Genomic DNA, 22,972 nt, shown 5'->3' with positions numbered 1-22,972 from the left:
CATTTAATGTAAGATCCATCCTCTTAGCAAAATTTTAAGTATGCAATACAGTATTATTAATTATAGGTCTTATGCTTTTCAGCAGATCTCCAGAAATTGTGCATAACTGAAACTTTTTATTATTTGACCAATACCTTCCATTATCCCCTTGCCCCTAGCCCTGGCAACTACCATTCTACTCCGTTTTTATATATGTTTGACTATTTTAGAGCCCACATGTAAGTGAAATCATGCAATATTTGTCTTTCTGTGTGTGGTTTATTTCATTTAGCGTAACGTCCTCAAGGTTCATTCATGTTGTCTCAAGTAGCAGGATTCCATCCTTTTTAAAGGTTATATAATATTCCATTATCTGTATATTCCACATGCTCTTTACCCATTTATTCATTAGTGGATATTTGGATTGTTTCCATATGCTGGATATAGTGAATAATGCTGCAGTGAACATGGAAATGCAGATATACATTTGAGACATAGATTTTTTTCCTTTGAATATATACCCATAAGTGTGATTGCTAGATCATATGGCAATTTTATTTTTAACTTTTTGAGAAACCTCAATACTGTTTTTCATACTGGCTATACTAATTCACATTCTTGCCAAAAGTGTACAGGGTTTTTCTCCATCTCTTTGCCAATATTTGTTCTTTGTTTTTTGATAATAGCCATCCCAACAGGTGAGGTGATACCTAATTGTGGTATTGATTTGCATTCCCTTTATGATTATTGATGTTGAGCACTTTTTCATATACCTGTTGGCCATTTCTATGTCTTCTTTAGAGAAATGTCTATTCAGAGCCTTTGCTTATTTTAAACTGGGTTATTTATTTCTTGCTATTGAGTTGTTGAGATGCTTATATATTTTGGATATTAACCCAAATTAGATTTATGGCCTGCAAATGTTTTCTTCTATGACACAGGTTGCCTTCTCACTCTGTTAATTATTCTTTTGCCGTGTAAAAGCTGTTTAGTTGCATGTAATCTCATTAATCTATTTTTGCTTTTGTAAACTGCACTATTGGCATCATATCCAAGAAAACATTGCCCAGTCCAACACCAGATTTTACACTTAAGTCTTTGATCCATATTGAGTTGATTTTTGTATATGTTGTGAGATAAGTGCCTAATTTTATTCTTTTGCATGTAAATATCTATTTCCCTAGCACCATTTATTAAAGAAACTATCATTTCCCTATTGTGTAATTTTGGCACCCCTGTTGAAGATCAGTTGACCAATGTGTGAGTTATTTATGAGCTCTCTATTCTGTTCCATTGATCTCTATGTCTGATTTTATGCCAGCACCATGCTGTTTTGTTTACTGTATCTTTTCAGTATGTTTTGAAGTCAGAGATTGTGATAGCTCCAGCTTTGTTCTTGTTCAAAATTGCTTTGGCCAGTCAGGTTTTTGTTTGTTTGTTTTGTGGCTCCAAATGAATTTTAGAATTATTTTTTCTATTTCTTTAAAAAATACCAATGAGATTTTGATAGAGATTGTATTGAATCTATAGATTCCTTTGGGGATTATGGACATTTTAACAATATTAATTCTTCCAATCTATGAGCACAGGATATCTTTCCATTTATTTCTGTCTTTCTAAAAATCTTTGTTAAATGTGTGTATTTTTCAATGCACAGGATTTCACCTCTTTGCTTAAATTAATTCCTAAGTATCTTAGTCTTTTTGATGCCATTGTGAATGGATTTTTTTTTTTTCCTTATTTCTTCTTGGATAGGTTAGAGTATAGAAATGTAACTGATTGTTTTGTTGATCCTATATCTTGAAACTTCACTGAGTTCACACATTGTGTGTGTGTGTGTGAGTAGTCTTTAGTATTTTCTATGTATCAGATCATATCATCTGCCAAAAGATAATAGTTTTGCTTCTTTTTTAATTTGAATGCCTTTAATTTTTTTTTTCTTAATTTGGCTGAGATTTCTAGTACTGTATGAATAGGACAGGCAAGAGTGGGCATCCTGTCTTGTTCTGGATCTTAGAGGAAATTTTTCAGTTTTCACCATTGAGTATGACATTAGCTGTGGGTTTTTCACTTTCTTATATGAGGTAAGTTCTGAATATAGCTAATTTATTGAGCATTTTTATCCTGAAATAGTAAATGGAATTTTGTCAAAACTTTTCTGCATTTATTGAAATAACTATATGATTTTTATCCATTCTGTTAATATGGTGGGTCACATTGATCAATTTGTGCATATCACAAATCAATTACCTTGCACTTAGGGATAAGCTTACTTACTCATGGTATATTATCCTTTTAATGTGATTTTGAATTCAGTTTGCTAGTATTTTGTTGAGAATTTTTGCATCTATGTTCATCACAGATATCAGCCTTTTTTTGAACAAGTCTTTTGTTTTCTTTTGTTGTGGTCACTTTGTTTGGCCTTGATATTAGGGTGATGCTGACCTCATAGATGAGTTTGGAAGCATTCCCTCTTCTTATATTTTTAGAAGAGTTTAAGAATTTGTATTAATTCTTCTTTTGTCAATAGAATTTAACAATGAAGCCATGTAGTCCTGGGCTTTTCTTTGTTGGGAGTTTTTTGATTCAATCTTCTTATGTGTTATTGCTCTGTTCAGACTTTCAATTTCTTTTTCATTCCAAATTGGTAGGTTGTATGTTTCTAGGAATGTATCCACTTCTAAGCTGTCCAATTTGTTGGTGTATATTTGTTCATAAGAGTCCTTTATATTCTTTTTATTTCTATGGATCAGTTGCAATGTCTCCTCCTTCATTTCTGATTTTGAGTTTTCTCTCTTTTTTCTTAGTCTAGCTAAAGTTTGTCTGTTTTTCCCCCCAAAAAACAACTCTTATTTCATCAATTTTTAATGTTTTTCCCTTCTTATACTGCTTTTGTCTCATTCCATAAGTTTTAGTATGTTGTGTTTTCATTTTCATTTGTCTCAAGTTATTTTTCTGATTTCCAACTTAATTTCTTATCTGATCCAGTAGTTGTTTAAGAGTATGTTGCTCAGTTTCCATGTTGGAAAAGATACTTGGAATGATTTCAATATTGTTAATTTTGTTAAGACTTGTTTTGCAACCCAACATGTGGCTTATCCTGGAGACTATTTTATGTGCACTTGAAAACAAGTATTCTGCTGCTACTATATAGAATGTTATGTATATATCTGTTAGGTCCATTTGTTCTATAGTGTTATTCAAGACTGCTGTTCCCTTACTGATTTTCTATCTGGATGATTTATCCATTATAGAGAGCAGAGTATTGACGTCTCCTGCTATTATTGTATTGCTGTCTATTTCTCCCTTCAGATCTGCCAATGTTTTTTTTATATATTTAGGTGCTTTGATGCTGAGTTCATATATATTTATAACTTATATCTTCCTGTTGAATTGATTCTTTTTTCATTATATAATGACCTTCTTGTCTCTTGTGACAGTTGTCGACTTAAAGTCTATTTTGTCTGAAATAAGTATAGCCACCTTGTTCTTTTTTGGTTACCATTTGAATGGAACATCTTACCCCCCCCACACACACACACAGAGCCCTGCCTTCACTTAGGCTTATGTATGTCTTAAATCTAAAATAAATCTCGAGTGACATTAGCAAGATGGCCAAATAATTCATCCCCTTCTCATATCCCCTCTCAACAACAATTTGACATCCATCCACAGACAAAAGTGTCTTTGGGGGAACTTAGGGACACAGGTAGGAAAGTGAAACGCTGGAGCAGCCCAAGACTCACTGCCATGGTTCAGGAGCCCCTGGAGATAAGCCCACCAAGCTCAACCAAACTATAAATCCTGAAAGGAACCTGTAACAGAACTCCAGCCCACCCCAGCCATAGTCTGTAAACAATCCTGCTGGCACAGTGACCTAAAAGGAGACACTTCCATCTGCATCCCTGAAGATCCTAAAAATGACCTATAGTTTGTCCCAGCCCCCTTATGGGCACAATATGTCAGGAGTCCTGAGGGTTGAAAATCCCAGTGGAAGACACTCTCATGTGTCCCCAGAGATCCTCTAAGGGCTCTTTACCCCACTCCAGCCACTCCCAGACATAGCCCATAGGAATACTGTTAGCCAAGGAACCTAGCAGGGAACACTTCTGTCTACATCCCCAAAGATCCTGAAAGAGCCCTATAATCAGTGCCAACCCCTTACCAGCCATAGTCCACATGCAGCCCTGCAGTCACAGAGATCCCACAATAAATGCTCACATATGCACACTAGGATATCAAAAAAGAGTCCAATACTTGGCTCCAGCCCCTCTAACCAGTTTTAGGGAGCAGTCTAGTCAACTAAAGGTTCTAGTGGGAGACATGGGCATTTATACCTTCAGAACCCGATCTGCAGACCTCAGTATCGGCATTGGAACCTGAAATAGCACTAGGGTTTGGTTTTAGGCCCCTCTCAGCCACAGTGCAGGGCAAGTTCTGTCCACCTAGAAGCCCATACAGTGATCAGGAAGAAGCTCTCCCAGGACCTGGCAGAAGCCACAACATCTGCATATCTGGCAATAAGCCTGTTGGTTGAAGACCCAACTGTGGACCCTAAATAGATCCTTGTCCCAGTGCCATTCTATTGAATAAGATACTGGAAGCAGTTCCATCCACCCAGGGCACCAGAGAGAATCCATACCTGCTCTAGCCTCTAGTAACAAGTATGCCAATCCTAGACCCCATTGCAGACCCAGGGCAGCCCCAAAACTGGCTCCAACTCAGCATGACTATGATTCTGGAGGAAAAAAAGAATGAAAAAGTGAAAAAGGGCTGAATGAATTATGGGACAACATCAAGCAAACAAACATTTATATCATAAAGTTCCAGATGGAGAAGAAAGAGCAAAAAGGGCTAAAAGCTTATTTTAGGTAATAATAGCTGAAAACTTCTTAAGTCTTGAGAGAAACATGCACATCCAGATACAGAACACTAAAAGGACTCTGAGCAAGATCAATACAATTAAACATCAAAAACAAAGAGACAACTTTGTAAACAGCAAGAGAAAAAACACTTATCATATATAAGGGAACTTCCATTAGGCTATTTTTTTTGCAAAAACCTTGCAGGCACAGAGGGAATAGATAATGTATTAAAAGTGCTTTAAAAAATACCACCTTGGGGGTGCCTGGTTGGCACAATTGGTTAAGCATTCACCTCTTAATTTTGTCTCAGATCATGATCTCAGGGTTGTGAGACTGAGCTACACATCAGGCTCTGCACTTAGCGCAGAGTCTGCTGAAGATTCTCTCTCCCTCTCCCTTTGCCCCTCCTGCTCATACTCTCTCTCCTTCCCTCTCTCTCTCAAATAAATAAATAAATCTTAAAAAAAATACCACCCTGGATTACTATACCCATCAAAACTGTCCTTCAGAAATGAAGGAGAGAGACATTTTCAGGTAAACAAATCTAAGGGAGGTCATCACCATTAGACTTGCCTTCTAAGAAATGCTAACAGCAGTTCTTGAAGTTGAAATGAAAGGATACTAGTAATAACAGGAAAACATATAAAAGCATAAAACTATAAAGTAAAGGCAAATATTTGGTCAATTCAGAATATGCTAATGCTGTAATGATGGTATGAAAGTTAAACAATAATATTAGAAATAACTTTTGCTAAAATAATTTGATAATAAATGCACAATATAAAATTATATAAAGTCTGACATCAATAGCATAAAATATGGGTGTTGGAAAAGTAAAAGTGTAGAGTTTTTGTATGCAATCAAGGGTAAGTTGTCATAAACCTAAAATAGACTGCTATATCAATAAAATATGAAAGCCTCATGGTAATTACAAGAAAAAACCTGTGGTATATATACAACATTCAAGAGAAAGGAATTAAAACATACTGTATATTAAAAAAAAATCACAAAGAAACAGCAACAGAAGCAGAAGGGAAGAAAGAAACTTAAAAAACACAAATAAACAATTAACAAAAATGGCAATAGTATGTCCTAACCTATCAATAATTACTTTATACATAAATAGTCAAAATTCTTGATCAAAAGGCATGGAGTGGCTGAATGGACAAAACAAAACAAAACAAAAAAACAAGATCAAACTATATGCTGTGTGCAAGAGACTCACTTAAGCTTAAGGGACACATAGATGAAAAGTGAAGAGATGGAAATAGATATTCCACACAAATGAAAATAAAAAGAACAAGAGTGGCTACACGTATATTAAATAAAATAGGCTTTATGCAAAATTGGTCACAAGAGACAATGAAAGTCACCATTAGTAACAAAGGTGTCAGTTCATCAAGAGTATATAAAAATTGTAAAAATATATGTAGTTAACATATCTAGATATCTAAAGCAAATATTAACAGAAATGAAGGGAGAAATAGACAACAATGCAGTAATAGTAGGGGACTTCACTATCCCACTCTCAACATGAAATATAACACCCAAAGTTAATAAGGAAACAACACACCTGAATAACACCATGGACCAAATGGACCTAACAGACATATACAGAACATTTGATCCAACACCAGCAGAAAACACTCTTCTGAAGCACACAGGGAACATTCTCAAGGAGAGATCAAATGCTAGACCACAAAACAAGCCTTAACAAATATGAGATTGAAATAATATCAAGTGTCTTTTCTAAATACAATGGTATGAAACTAGAAATCAATAACAGGAGGAAAATGGAAGCATTCAGAAATGCAGTGAAATTAACACATTCCTCAACAACCAATGGGTCAAAGAAGAAATAAAAGGAAAATCAGAAAGAATCTTGAGACTACTGAAAATAAAACAACATTCCAAACATTATGGGATGCAGCCAAAGCAATTCAAAGAGGAAAATTTGTAGCAAAATAGATATCAGATAAACAGCTTAAGTTTATATATAAAGGAATTAGAAAATTAGGAACAGTCTCAGTCCAAAGTTAACAGCATGAAAAATATAATAAAGATAAGAGCAGAAATAAATAAAATAGAGACTAGAAACATAATAGAAGAAAAACCATTGAAACTAAGATTTGGTTTTTGAAAGATAAACATATTAGACAAAACTTTAGCTACATTAAACAAGGAAAAAAGAAGACTCAAATAAGGAAAATTAGAAACGAATGAGGAGAAATTACAACTCACATCATAGATATACAAAGGAATATAAGAGGCTACTAGGAGCACCAACAAATCAGATAACATGGAAGAAATGAGTAAATACTAGAAACGTATAACCTACCAAGAAAAAATAATTAAGAAATAGGAAATCTGAACAGATCACTAATGAGTAAGGAGACTGAAACAGTAACCAAAAACCTCCCAATAACAACAAAAAAGCCCAGGACCAGATGATTTCACTATGATTTCTACAGTACATTTAAGGAAAAATTAACGCCAATCCATGTCAAACTCTTCCAAAATATGAAGAGGAGGGAACACTCTAAACTTATAGGGCCAGCTTTACCCTGATTCCAAAGCCAGATAAGGATGCTACAAGAATAGAAAACTACACACCAGTATCCTTGGTGAATATAGGTGAAAAAATTCTCAATAAAATATTAGTAAACCTACTTTTCAGCAGAACATTAACAGGATCATACATCAGGTGCCTGTGTGGCTCAATCCATTAAGCATCTGCCTTCGGCTCAGGTCATGATCCCAGGTTCCTGGGATCAAGTCCCGCATTTGGCTCCCTGCTCAGTGGGGAGTCTGTTTCTCCCTCTCCCTCTGCATGCTGCCCTGCTTGTGCTCTCTCTCTTTCTATCTCTCTCTCTAATAAATAATGAATATAGGTGAAAAAATTCTCAATAAAATATTAGTAAACCTACTTTTCAGCAGAACATTAACAGGATCATACATCAGGTGCCTGTGTGGCTCAATCCATTAAGCATCTGCCTTCGGCTCAGGTCATGATCCCAGGTTCCTGGGATCAAGTCCCGCATTTGGCTCCCTGCTCAGTGGGGAGTCTGTTTCTCCCTCTCCCTCTGCATGCTGCCCTGCTTGTGCTCTCTCTCTTTCTATCTCTCTCTCTCTAATAAATAAATAAATAATCTTTTTTAAAAAAAAAAAGGATCATGCATCATGATCAACTGTGAGTTATCCCTGGGAGGCAAAGATGGTTCAACACATGCAAATCAAAAAATGTGATATGCCATATTAATAGAATAAAGTGTAAAAATTGCAGGATCCTCTCAATAAACACATCAAAGAATGTTGATTTTTGTTTTATCAAGTAGACTCCTTGACTGGTCTCAAATTCCAAACAGTTTCCTCTGCAATAGGCAGCAGATGAAATCTCCAGTCCACAGTGTTTCCAACTTCCCAGCTCTTCCTTTCCACTGGACTTGCTGAAGTCTTCCCCACACATATACAATTCAAAAACTAGCCATGCTTTGGGATGGAGTTTCAGATTTTGGGGTTTCCCTACTGCATAGCTGCCTCCTTTATAAGACTTCACCTCACTTTCCAGCCACTATGGCCCTCCTGGACTCTATCTTCTGACTCCGAAAGCTGGTGAAATTGAAATTTTCCTATTGTGTTTTACCAACCTCATGTCTGTCTTGTAGCTTGGGAAGTGCCTTCAGGCGGAAAATAAACCTTCATGAACACAAAGTATCAGTCACTGCAATTCCCCTTTTTAATATTTTGTTTGCTTTCCCATTGTTCCCCTGCATTTATTCATTCTTCAATTGCTGCAAATATTTTTTAAAAAAATATGTTTCCAGCAGAGTCTGGATGGCTCAGTCAGTTGAGCTTTTGCTTTTGGCTCAGGTCATGATCCTGGGGTCTTGGGATTGAGCCCCGCATCGCCTAGGGCTCCCTGGCTGTGCTCTCTCTCTCTCTCTCTGTCTAATAAATAAATAAAATCTTAAAAAAATATTCCAGATTTTTATCTGTTGGAGAGTTAGTAATATAAAAGTTTTCCCACCATATCCAGAAGTGAATCCCTCATCTAGTAATTTTTAGTCTTTGTTCATTATTTGTTTCAAATTGCTTCAAACTCTTCTTGTAATACAAAAAGTAAGTACATGTGTGAATGTCTTCTACCTACACACATACAACACATATCCGCAAATAAGAGCTATTTGTTAAGTATTTCACATGTATTATTTTGTAAATAGAATAGTTTATGGTTTTAAACAACATTTTGCAAAATGTTTAATGATGATCTTTTATTGACAGATAACAGAGAACAGAATTTATTTTAGAACAAATGAACTAGATCTTCAAGGTCACTATTACATAACAGAAATAGCATTCAAAACACATCTAACTGACAAAATCCTCTATCCATACAAGTATTAATCGAGATTGTTATACTTCATAGGTAAGAAAAAAATAGACAATCTCAAATATACGTATAGTTAATACTTAGACATGTTTACAGATTGTCTTAATGTTTCTTTGGTTTATCTTCATGGATCATGTAGTAATAATAAATATGTCTGAAAAATACTGTGATAATCTGTTGAGAGTTTAAATTCGGTAATGTAAACTTTTTTAACTAAAAAAAAATCTTTCTCAAAATAAATTTCAATTGTCTATTTTAAAGAATAATAACCTTATCATCCATTCTACAAAGTAAAGTCAGCTCTAGAGTGGCTTTAGTGATTCAGAGGGATCCTGTAAAGACCTGTATTATTGTCTTGATTAAATAAATGCCCCACTTTTCTCAGAGGACTTGACCAAATAAAACGGAAAATATTTTTCTAAGAGGACTAGAAATTCAAAATCCACACAACATATTCCACATATTGGGGATAGGGCCCAAGTCTTTTATATCTGAGTCCCCAAGGTTGGCATATTGCCTAGAATTTGTTAGCAGTTGTGTTGTATGAATAAAAATGATTGTTAATAGCTGAAATGGAAATTAATCCCTGTGGTAATTCCGGGATACATTGGAGCTCATTTTTCAGCACTGTTCTATTCACCACATAGACCCTGGGAATTTCTGTGCTGCTGAAGTATAGGATTTGTGGTTAGCAGGACACCAAAAAGCTGAGTTTGGTTTAAGTGGCTTATACTTTGAGTTATTATACACTCTAACAACTCCACTTTAAATAATATATATTGTGAAATCACAAATGAGGGAAAACAAATGATGAAATGGTAAAGGATCTTCATGGAATGGTTTGCTTTTGTTTATGTTTTGTTCTATAAATTACAAAGTGTCAATAGCATGTAAGTGATGACTATGGACCTAGTACAAAGACATTACAAAGAATAGTTACTACTCGGCTTTCATTTCAACTACTATTTGGATATAAGGACACCTTTGAGATGCTATTCCCTTAAACTCCACAAATCTAACTGTCATAAAAGGAAATAGAAGCTGGGGTGCCTGGGTAGCTCAGTCAGTTAAGCCTCCACTCTTGGTTTGGCTCAGGTCCTGATCTCATGGGTCTTGAAATCAAGCCCTCCACCCCGCTCCCCGGTCAGTGGAGAGTCTGCTTGAAGATTCTCTCCCTCTGCCTCTCTGGCCCTCCATCTCCACCCCTCGTGCTCTCTCTCTCTCTCTCAAATAAATAAATAAATATTTTATTTTATTTTATTTTATTTTTTTTTTTAAAGATTTTATTTATTTATTGAATGAGAGAGAGAGAGCACATGAGAGGGGGGAGGGTCAGAGGGAGAAGCAGACTCCCTGCCGAGCAGGGAGCCCGATGCGGGACTCGATCCAGGGACTCCAGGATCATGACCTGAGCTGAAGGCAGTGGCTTAACCAACTGAGCCACCCAGGCGCCCAATAAATAAATATTTTTTAAAAAAGGAAATAGAAGCTGATGACTGAGCTCAATTATTTACTATTTATCAAGGATAAATAAGAATTATTTGATTTTAAAAGTTTAGAAATGTGTCGATGTGTAAAGATAAGAAAGATGATGGCTAAAAACAAGTGCCCTGCATTGCAGCAAATGACTACTGGTTCAGAAACTACTCATCTCTTTTACACTTCTTTATATCCAATCCTAAATGAGCATGGGAACATAATGAGATATGCAAGAGAGAGATCAATCAGGGAACATTTTCAGCCATACCAAGAGTGAAGTTCAGAATTCTAAGATCTTTCAAACACAGCCTGCTCTCTAGAATTTAACAACTAACTCTGGGCTGCTTAAGAACACGAAGCAAACTGCTCAAAAGAATAGAAGCTGAAGAACAGACACAAAAAACATCTATTTTGTGATATACTTGGAAACATACACAGATGGGAGCATTTGTGTTTAATACTTCTTCTATTCTCTAGTGTTAAATAAGCCATGTTCATTTTGAGAAGTAGTTTATTAAGGGATCTGTTTTGCTTTTAGAGACATGGCTGTTTTATTTCAACTGATGACCTCGGTCTCACCTTTTAGAAGTCCGCTGATTGAAACACTTCTCCTCCATTTCCTACAATAAAAATAACAGAAACATACTTCTCACACAAAGGTACCCTAACTGCTGTTTTTTCCCATGCATACACTTTAGGAATGTCATAGTATTCTCAAGGGAATATTATATTAAAATTACTATATTTTAAATGAGTTTTAATTTTAATGTTGGAAATCATTAGTAATTCTAATTGCAAAATATCAACAGAATAAGATCATACTGACTTAATCTGCCTCTCTTCCACCTGGTGTACTTCCAGCTCCATTTCCTACTGTGGCATAGATTTCTGATTGAAACCACCTATGCATTGGTATCAACAGATACAGATTCCTTTGGTTGTTTATAGTTGCTTTATTATAAGCTGACATTTATAGTCCAGAGCATTAGAGATAAAGATGTTTTCTATAAAATACAAAAAAAGAATACAATTGACATGAGAAATCCCAAAGTTGTTTTTTTTTTCCTGTTAGAATATTTGCTTTCTGTGATAGAATCATCAAGTATACTGAGAGATACATACATATATATTTATACATATTCATAAATATGTACACACACATACGCATGTTTAGAAGAGAGTATAAGTCATTTTTAAGTGAGTAAAAAATACTAAAGTACATCTCTATGGTAATATTATCCATTGCTACATTAAAACATTTCTATATCCCCTGATAACCAACAAGACTTCCCTCAAATAAGATCCTATAAACTTCCCATTCACATTACTCACGTAAAATAGAAAATATGAAAAAAAATCCTTAAAATAAAGTTTAAAAAGTTTAAAACCCAGAATTTACTTCTGAACACTTCTTTGATGTTACCCTAATTAGTAGATCATTTTATTGTCTCACTACCAATTGTAGAAAGACCAAGATAGGCCTGTAAGAATAAGAAGTGAGCACACACATTTCTCTATATCTTCTTCAGAATCAATGTAAATTATAGTAAACCAATTAAAAATTAAAATTAAAATGTAACTCTAAGTTTGTAGGTAGATAAGCAAAGATACAGGAGAGGGAACATAGCAAATAAAAGAGTTCAGCAATTTCCTGGAAGGTAGGAAGGCTGTGGAAGTCTGTTTAATGGATGCTTCTGTGGGAGGAAATACCAGATTATCCAATTAAAAATGAGAGCCAATCTGACAAGCATAAATCCACACACCTTCAACTCAGGGCTGGAAGGTGTAAGAGAGGACAGGAGCTCAAAGAAGGGCCAAAGGGGGCGAATTAATTGCCTGTTCCATGGACACAGTGACTTTTTGACTCCTAATTTAAAGGTAAATGATACTATCTAAAAAATAAATAAATTAGGAGGACAGAGACAGGAATAGATGTGCACTGTGACAGAAACGAATCTTCATTCTTTTGAGTAGGGAATAAGTGGAAATATCTTAGGCTGAGACATAAAAAGAGTAGAATAACATACCATTTGAAGATAGGAAAGGGAAGAATTAATAGTACATGATAATAAATATTAATTAACAAGAGCAGATATCATTTACTGAATGCTTATTAACTGCCAAGCATAATCTTAACTGCTTTATATGAAATGATGTCTCACAACACTGCTTTCAGATGAGAAAAACAAACATGAGAGATCAAGTAACTTGTTTAAGATCCCACAGAGCAAGTGGTGGAATTGGTAGTGGTGGAAGTTGATGCCTAGGAAATAGGAAGTGGCAGAATTTGGTACCTAGGAAAGCTTATTCCAGAGAACTTGCACTTAACTAACAGAGTCACAAGAGTTAACTCTCTCCCAGCTATGAGAAATTTAGATGAATATGATAACATTTTATAAGCAGCAATTCCTTTGCTTTTATTTAAAGCCTCCATATACCTGGATAATGGGCTGCATGCATACTATCACTCTTCCATATAATCACTCTGGTCTAAACTGCCTCATTTATAAAATTGGGGGAGTAACTATTGCTTAAGATTATTAGAAAATTAGGTGGATTAATATATGCTTAAGTAATGTGTGACACAGGGATATTGATGGTGTCATTTTTTATTACAATGAATATTACTACTAGCCAATTCTTTCATCTATTGTTAAATCTGTTCCAATGCTGGAGGAAACATCTGCAGTATTTAACTCATTCTGATGTAATGCCTATCTCCTTTTGGCCTCGTATTAAGTACAACTCTTGTTTCATGTGCCATCCAAAAACCTACCTTTCATGCAAGATGTGAATCAACTATTCCCTGTAATTCCCTAGGCCCTTATATTTTTGTTGTTTGCTCTCCATTTCCTTGCATACTTGGAGTATATGGCACCATGTGCTCAAATACCCAGGTCTAGTGTATGGTAAAAAGCCAGTCTCTCATAGAGTTACATAAAAATGTACAAAACCAAGCTCAGGTCTTAGAATCCAAAATAAATTCAATAAATCACACTTAACAAAGGGAAGGAGTTATGATATTAAGCCATATAAGACTAGTCATAAAGGAAGCCAATGAGGAAGAGGACTCAAAGCAGATTTGGAAAAGCAAACTAGCCTCAACCTAGAACTTGAAATTCAGGAAGCTGTGTTGGGTGATTTATCTGGCTCTTCCAGTGGATATCATGGGCACATAAAAGGAGAGATAGATATGGTGGCAGAATAGATGCTTTTGAAATAATAATTTTTGTCATATAATTGAATCAATATAAATATATGCACTTACCTGTATTTCCAATTCTACTGTTTCTATTTCAAGGACAAAACTGTGTTTTAATGACTTTTATATCCTTCTACTAAGATAGTAGAGAACATACAAAAGTGGAAGTCTCTTGAAGGATTTAACTATACAGTTGGATGGATGGGGGATGGTGGATGGATTTCAATTCTAAAAGTATACAATTACTTTTGGAGAAATAAGGGACAAACTACATCATCAAATTACTGAACAACCTAAAAAGTTGTGATCTCAAAAATTTCTCTACATATTTATCTTCTTAAACAATTTTATTGGTACAGTTTACTCCAAAAGAACATTAATAAATGTATGTGGGTCACCTTTTATATTAGTCATCCAGAAATCATGTTTAGAAATGGTCTCATGTGTGCTATGCTAGAAAAAAATAGTATTTGTCCTTTAGAACCATTTTGCAAAAAGATGTAAATCCCTTTCAATCACTTTGTACAAATCTAATCATTAGCATTTGTGCTGTTTATGATAATACAGGACAATATAATAATTATTTTTTATCTAGGATTCCAATGATGATGATGGTGGTAGCAACAATAATAATGAAAGGTAACATTGATCATTGATTATGGGCAAGGGAATAATCTATTTTATTTTCAGCCACCAGATGGGGTACTCTTATTACTTCTATTTTATATACTAGATGACTGACTTTCAGTGTTTAGGTAATTTTCCCAGTATCATAGTGGAATGTACATTCTTAAGGTGGAAGGAGATTTTTTTTTTAATTCACTCTTGCATCATAAATGCCTAGCATAGTGTCTGAGCATAGTAGATTCATAACATAATTTATTGATTGAATGAATACAAAACATGGCACTATTGCTACTGAATGTTATTTTGTTTTGTTTTGTTTTACTTTAATTTTGCTCTTAACATCTATGACATACTACTTCTTATTACCATAAAAGACTAGCTTAACCGAAGTATGGATTTGTTTATGTTTATTTGGAAGTGTATTTCAGGGATTGGTATGGCTTGAAAATCTACCTATATGTAGAAAATTATATGTCACTTTTCATTCATCCTTTGAATGATTCTGTCTGTCATCCTCTTTTATAGAAAGCAATTATGATATCTTTTTAAGGTGGCTTTCTATACTATTGTCTACATTTACTAAGTACCCAACTTTGAAAATTCATCCCATTTCTGAAATTAGTTCTCTAAATCTTCAAAACATAGATCAATTGACAGATGAATTCTTATTTGTTCGTTGATAGAACCAGTGACAACATGTACTTATCTAAATGAGTTAATCTTTGTCAAGGGCTTTGGAAAGGTCTTTATTAAAGCATAAACCTAACTAATTCTAATGACTTCTTCTGGATAAACCATGTAAAACAGGTTTACCAATGCTTTGCGATCAATTAATTGGTCATTAAGATGATCTTATAAAGAATAACCTGAATAATGTAAGTTGAGCCCAACACATCTAAATTTCTGAAGTTAACCAAATGTAGTACATGAAAGCTTCCATCATGCAAGGGACAACTCCATGACCCGGTTTGCAGCATTTCATGGCATATATTTTCCACTTTACTTTTACTTACTTTCTTTCTTTCTTTCCTTTTTTTTTTTTTTTTTTAACATTTCAGTGCTATCCAACTTTGTAAACTAACAATTCTTCTTAGGTTTTTCATTTCTGGTGCCAAAACAACAAAGCTTCCATTCAAAGTGAAGTATCAAAACTCCATGACTTTTGCACTAGATCTCAATTTCACAAGGCAGTGAGCAAAAGCACAGTAGGATAGAGTTTTGCATGCACTGTCATTCTTGTGGTTTCAGATGTGGTGGTCAGCAGGACTGTAACATTAAAAATGCAAGTTTCATTAATGATGGTCCACAAGGAAGAGGGATGAAAGGTTACTTTGAATTGTCTTTGAAGACTATAGATAGTGAAATAGCCTTTGATACCAGGAATCAGCACTAGTCTACTCAAATCAAGGACATCTATCCTCCAAAACAGGAGAGAACAAAAAATAGATATTGATGAGTAGCTCAAGCAGGGCAGAAAGATGAAAAAATAGTTATTGCTCAGGTGTTTAGATAGCTATGGGAAAGAGTGAATAAAAGTGGACAATCCGTCCTTTGGCAAAACATGAAACAGTGGATATTCTTTACTTGTCAAATGTGAAAGGATTGAAAAAATTGTTAAATGTGCCTTCTGGCTAGTTTGCTGGCAAATACAAGCTGTTCTCCCCAGATATCCACAGTTATGTGTTTCTTTTACTAAACTCACTAAAGTATTTGCCACTTACCAATTTCCTTATTCAATTTGGCTGGAGGGATATTCATTAAAAAGAGTCAGGTAACGTGAAACAGAAATCAAATTAGATAACATTCCCATATTCTAACATATATAAGCAAATTAGTTGGGATTGACCAGTTTGGTTTCTAAATATCCTTAGACATAAAGAGAGACCTCCAGTGAAAGGTGAAATTTAATAAAGCTTTACATTTTAGCTTCCCTGAGAACACATTGTATTAATATCATCTTGAGGAAATAATATTTTAATATTGCATTAATAATAGTTAACACACAGTGTATACTATATGTCAGGCTATTTTATTTATAGTAACACATTTAGTTTTCACCATAACTTAGTGAGGTAGATACTCTTTAATCATCATTTTGGAGAAGAGGGAGTGAAACAAATTGGTCAAGTAATTTTTTCCCAAAACATATAAAGAATAAAAGGAGAACTGGAATTTTAAATCAAGATGCCTTGATAAAAAATCTATGCTCTTTCCCAACATGTTATGCTCATTTTCTGTTCAGTGGATTTCTACAAACGCTTACAGCCTCACAAAACCTAGTCCTAAAAAAACAAAACACACACACACACACACACACGGACTAAAATAGTGTCATGTATTTGTTCATATACATGAGGACAATTTAAGGCTCTACTCTAAGTCCAAACTAATCATAATATCAATAACATTTAAATAACATGTGTGTCCTGATTAAACACCAATAATCATACTAATTTTTAAAATACATATGCATACATAGGTATCTTTTAGATATTGCAACAAGTATCTTAGTGCACTCTTCAATGGGAAAAGTTATCATAGCATGAAAAATACGTTGTAGAGTGTGCCCACTGTGGGGGATGCAGTCCTGAAATAGTGTCACAATAGTGTGACACACGGACAGTGATGGCTATAATGTACTGATAATGCATTATATACATTCAACAAAATATTTTCATGCATGTTAGTGTTAATTGAAATAGAAAGTCAAATAGCTTTAAAAAATTGAAGACTGTGGTGAAAATTAGAGATGCACAAAAGTGAGATTTATATATTTAAAAAACCCTAAAGTCGAAGTATCAAATATGGTGAGAAGGACATCCATGGAGGGGGGCGTTGCCCACAGTGGAAGTCAGAACGTATGCAGGGAGTAGAGGTATCTGTGCAGGGGGCATGTGCCTGTAGAGATGGAAGATCGGTTAGATACATGCGATTAGGAAAATAAGTAAACATAGGGGTGTCAGGCTGGCTCAGTCAGTGGAGCATGTGACTTTTGATCTCAGGGGTGTGAGTGCAGGCACTACGTTGGGAATAGAGATTACTCAAAAATAAAATCTTAAAAAAAATAAAGACATTTAAAATAATAAAAGCAGTTTTCTTGAGTGGAGAAGGAAGTTAAAAATACAAAAAGTGAGAAAACTAGAATTAATCTTGTGGTGTTTGATTGGATACATCAGGGTGAAGACATGATTTCCAATAAATAGTTGGATAGATGATTAGATTAGATTAGATTAGACTGAGATTTAATTTTGTGTGTATATGACTGTATGTATATTCTTATGTATATTCTCTAGATCTGTTCCCTGAGAAGGGCTATTAGTATTGACTCCTCATTCACCAGGAACACAACCAGAACATGTTCTTGACTTCTAAATAGAGGCATACCACATTTTTTGCACTCTGCTGTATTATACTTTGTAGATACTGTAATTTTTTTTTACAAATTGAGGGTTTGTGGCAATGCTGCATGAAGCAAGTCTATTGGTGCCATTTTTCCAGCGGAATTTTCTCACTTTGGGTCTCTCTGCCACATTCTGGTAACTCTGGCAAAATTTCAAACTTCCTCATTATTATTATATTTGAATTGCTGCAATCTCATAATGAAACTTTAATGAATGAGGAGTTGCTTCTTATGGATTAGAAAAAGAAGCGGTTTCTTGAAATGGAATCTGCTCTTGGTGAAGATGCTCTAAAGACTGTTGAAATGACAACAAAGGATTTAGAATATTATATAAACTTAGTGGATAAAGCAGCAGCAGGATTTGAGAGGATTGACTCCAATTTTGAAAGAAGTTCTATTGTGAGTAAAATGCTATCAAACAGCATCACATATTACAGAGAAATCGTTTGTGAAAGGACGAGTCAATTGATGCGGCAAATCTCATTGTTTTATTTTAAGAAATTGCCAAAACCACCCCAACCTTCAGCAACCACCACCCTGATCTGTCAGTTGCCATCAACATTGAAGGAGGACCCTCCACCAGCAAAAATATTATGGCTTACTGAAAGCTCAGATGATAGTTAGCATTTGTTAGCAATTAAGGATTTTTAAGTTAAGGTATGTATGTTTGGTTTTTTAAGACATAATGCTATTGCATCTTTATTAGAGTATACTATAGTGTAAATGTAACTTTTATATGCAAAAGTTTGGGAAACCAAAAAATTCATTTGACTTGCTTTATTGCAATATTTGCTTTATTGCAGTGGTATTGAACCAAACCTATAATATATCTGAGATATACCTGTATTATTTCCCTCTAAAAGAAACCAAGGCTTCTTGTAGAAATGGTTGATTCTAATTTTGGCTCATGGAAAGTACAAAATGAATCTAAAACATCTTGTTGTCCATGAAAATAAAGTGGTCAAAGAATTATGGGGACATGTCAAAAGAACACAGGAGCCAACTTGCGAGAGCTTCTCCCCCTGACCAATCCAGGAATAATTTTAACATCAAACTAAATAATGATATTAAAAGATCTCAATGCATTTAATAAAATAGAAAACCATGGGTTTTATACAGATATCAATAGATTAATAAATAAGTTGAAAGTATGACTAGGAATGGAAAATGTATAAGGTATGAATGTAATTTCTCCCTGAGTACATATTAATTTAAAAGCGGAAAACATCAGTGACATGATAGAAAAGCCTGACAAACACCACCATAAGCAAGTGATTAAGATGAACACCATCAGTAACTGGAGACAAATTAAAATCATATGATACTTGATCAGGTGCAATACAGGGAACACATTATTATTCCTGTGATATTCTTATCAGAGATGGAAAGCCTAAATCAAATCACAAGGAAACATTTGCTAATCCTGGAGTGAAGGCTGATCTATAAGATAATTGGCCTCTAATCTTCAAAAGTGTCAAATTCATTAAGACAAAGAGACTGAAGACTGCTCCAGCTTGAAGGCGATTATAGAGACAAGAGAATTATTTCCTATGTATGATTCTGAACTAGATTATTTTTCTCTAAGAAACATTAGGATACCACTTGGCAAAACTTTAATGTAGCCTGAGGATTAGATGGTAGTAATGTATCAGTGCTAATTCACTGATATTGAAAGTGATATTGAAGAGTATTCTTGTTTATAATAAAAATCATACTAACAACAGGGGCTTGATATGGTATCAAGTCTACAACTTACTGTCAAGTGGTTCAAGAAAATAAAAGTTCTTTGTGCTTTCCTAACTTCTGTAATTTTGTGTTAAGAAGATAGATTTGCAATCAATATGAATTTTTTTGTTTTATTTTCTAGAAATTGCCACAGTGTAGCTTTTACTAACCATGATTCTACAAATGTACAAATAGTAACATTTAAAAGACATTGACAAGCAGATAAATTCTATTGAAGTTACCAAATACCTTTCAAGAGGGTTACTTGGTGGCTTTATATTTCTAGAATTACATGATACCTTCTAGATATAGTGATCTGTCATACACATATTAGCACATCAATCAGGGATTATGTAAGACATTGACTGTGGCTTTCTCTAGTAAATATTCCCTGATCTGGCATTGGCCACGTGAGACACATTGCTAGGTATGTATCTGCACTATTTTGTAATTTGCCTAATATGCTTATGATTTTTTAAAATAATTACTTTTCAGTTGTGTCCCTAACTAAAATGTTAGTTTCTTGAGGTTGGAGTATTGAATGATTGATGGACAATATTTCAGTGGATGTTTTATTATGTATATTTCAAAATACATGTATAGTTATTAAAAATAAAGGCAAAAGGCTAGTATAGGGGTAAAGAATTCTACACTCACTTCTTGCTCCCCTATTTTTTATTCTTCCCAGGAAGAGGAGAGATTATTAAATTTGTCAGATTACAAGATATGTGTTTTGTTATTTTGATGTGGTTTGTTTTTCAAAATTTTAAATATATTCTAAATAGTTTTTCCCTAAGCAATTAAACAATTATATTCTGCTGAATGAATAGCAGTGGTTCCTTACCTGCTTCTCATAAGCCCAAGTCAACTTTCCATGTGGAATTGATTTCACTTTTGTTTTAAAGTTTCTATATTTGTTTTTCTCCATTTTTAAAAATAATATATTTATTCTACTTTTTCTTGATCTATCAATTAATTTCCTACTTTGATTATATTATCACACTTTATGTTGCACAGATATAGACGCCCCTTCTATTTTAATGATACAGTTTTCAGTTCCTCCATTTATTACCATTATAAATGTAAGTAATACTACTGTGCTTTTATTTATTGTTCTAACAACTCTAGATATCACCTCCTGCCCATTATAATTGTAAAACAAAATTATAGTTGACCCTTGAACAATGCAGGGACCAGAGTGCCAACCCCCCTCACAGTTGAAAGTCCATGTATAACTTATTACTTCCCCACAACTTTACTAATAGCCTACTGTTGACCAGAGGCTTTTCTGATAACATGAACAGTTGATTAACATATAATTTGCAGGGGTGCCTGGGTGGCTCAGATGGTTGGGCGTCTGCCTTCGGCTCAGGTCATGATCCTGGGGTCCTGGGATTGAGCCCCACATCGGGCTCCTGGCTCAGCGGGAAGCCTGCTTCTTCCTCTCCCACTGCTCATGCTCTCTCTCTCTGTGTGTCTCAAATGAACAAATAAAATCTTTAAAAAAAAAAACAACATATAATTTGCATATTATATGTCTTATATATTGTCTTCCTATAATAAAATGAGCTGGGGAAAAGAATGTTAACAAGAAAATAATAACAAAGAGAAAATACATTTATAGTAATATACTGTAAAAAATCTGCTTGTAAGTGGACCCACGTCGTTCAAGGGCCAGATGTACTTGCATGCCTACACTTCTCAGCATAGCTCTACATCCTGTAATCTCCCAATTACTATTATTTGTACTTCTACATATTCATGTTTAATAATTTTCTTTCTGTGCACATAAATGAAGTTCCCTTTGTTTTTTCTGTTGTGAAAGTCAGAAACTCAAATGCCAAAAGGCAATGTTGTAAATATACAGAACTGATTCAGGACAGAAATAAGAAAAAATTAACTATGAGAAATAAAACTCAACTTTTTGTTTCCTTATTATTATTATTATTGACATATACTATTATATATAAAAGATGTATTATTTTGCTTATATATTTTTTTTTAAAGATTTTATTTATTTATTTGAGAGAGAGAGAGAGAGAGAAACAGCATGAGAGAGGATAGGGTCAGAGGGAGAAGCAGGCTCCCCGCCGAGCCGGGAGACCGATGCGGGACTCGATCCCGGGACTCCAGGATCATGACCTGAGCCGAAGGCAGTCGCTTAACCAACTGAGCCACCCAGGCGCCCTATTTTGCTTATATAATTTAAAAATATTAAAATTGTGTTATACATGATATTGAATGGTACATTTTACGTTTCATATTAAAAATAGACACATTTAAAGATAGCATATACTATTTTTCAAATCTATTATTTTTTATTTGGTTCTAGATACTTGGCACCTTTTCTTCTACACCAAGAAATAGCCATGTCATTCTTATACTTTGGGTCCTATTGTGCAGTAAGAAGTCAGCTTTGAATCATTTAACATGGAAAGATATTGAATTATATTCAGTTTTAGTAGAATACAGATGTTCACCATTGTAAGTGCTTCCAAAGATGGATATAATCTTTTCACAATGGTTTTTATATTTATGGTAACATGTCCCAAGGTATTTTTACTGTTCTAATATACCAGCATTATCATATTTAATTTTCAGTATCACATTTTATTGTAGTTCAATAACTTCCACTTGAAGCTCTTCATTCACACTATCAATATTCATTGAGAGAGGTGAATTGAACAATGTTAGTTCATTTTCATAAAGTAGCAAATCAGAGAACATTTTCTAAAATTCAGTCTTTAATTCCACAGTTTATAAGAATGTAGCTCAGAGTATTACTTTCACTTCTGAAAACTTATATCTGCATAGGAAATTGGGTCAGATTATTTCTTATTACCAAATGAATTTCCCAAAGAAACCATTTTCCTAAGAAGGAGCAAATTGAATTATATACTTTTGTATATATGCTTTGAAGTAATTACCAGGAAATGTTCAAACTGTTCAGATAGGTTTTATGTCAAAAAACAAACAAACAAAAAGCTAATTTTGGACCCCACCTTATCTTAAATCAAAGCATGATTTAGATGACAGGGACAACTTTATTTCTTTCAGTAGTCCAAAAAATGTCTTCAACATCATTTCAAATCACCATCCCCTTTGTAATAATCAACCATGTTGTACTTTTAACCATACCTAGAAAAGCATTAATATTACTGGAACACTTCAAAGGTCTGTAACACTATGTTAATTATTAAATTCAAAGATTTTTCATTCAAATTTTAACTTTCTTGCATTAAAGAATTACTTGTACATGGTGCAAATAATGTATTTAAACCTGAATTCTTGAAAAAAATGCTGCC

Source organism: Halichoerus grypus, chromosome 4, assembly GCF_964656455.1.
Source record: "Halichoerus grypus chromosome 4, mHalGry1.hap1.1, whole genome shotgun sequence".
Lineage (NCBI taxonomy): Eukaryota > Metazoa > Chordata > Mammalia > Carnivora > Phocidae > Halichoerus > Halichoerus grypus.
Note: the sequence above shows the minus strand (reverse complement) of the source record.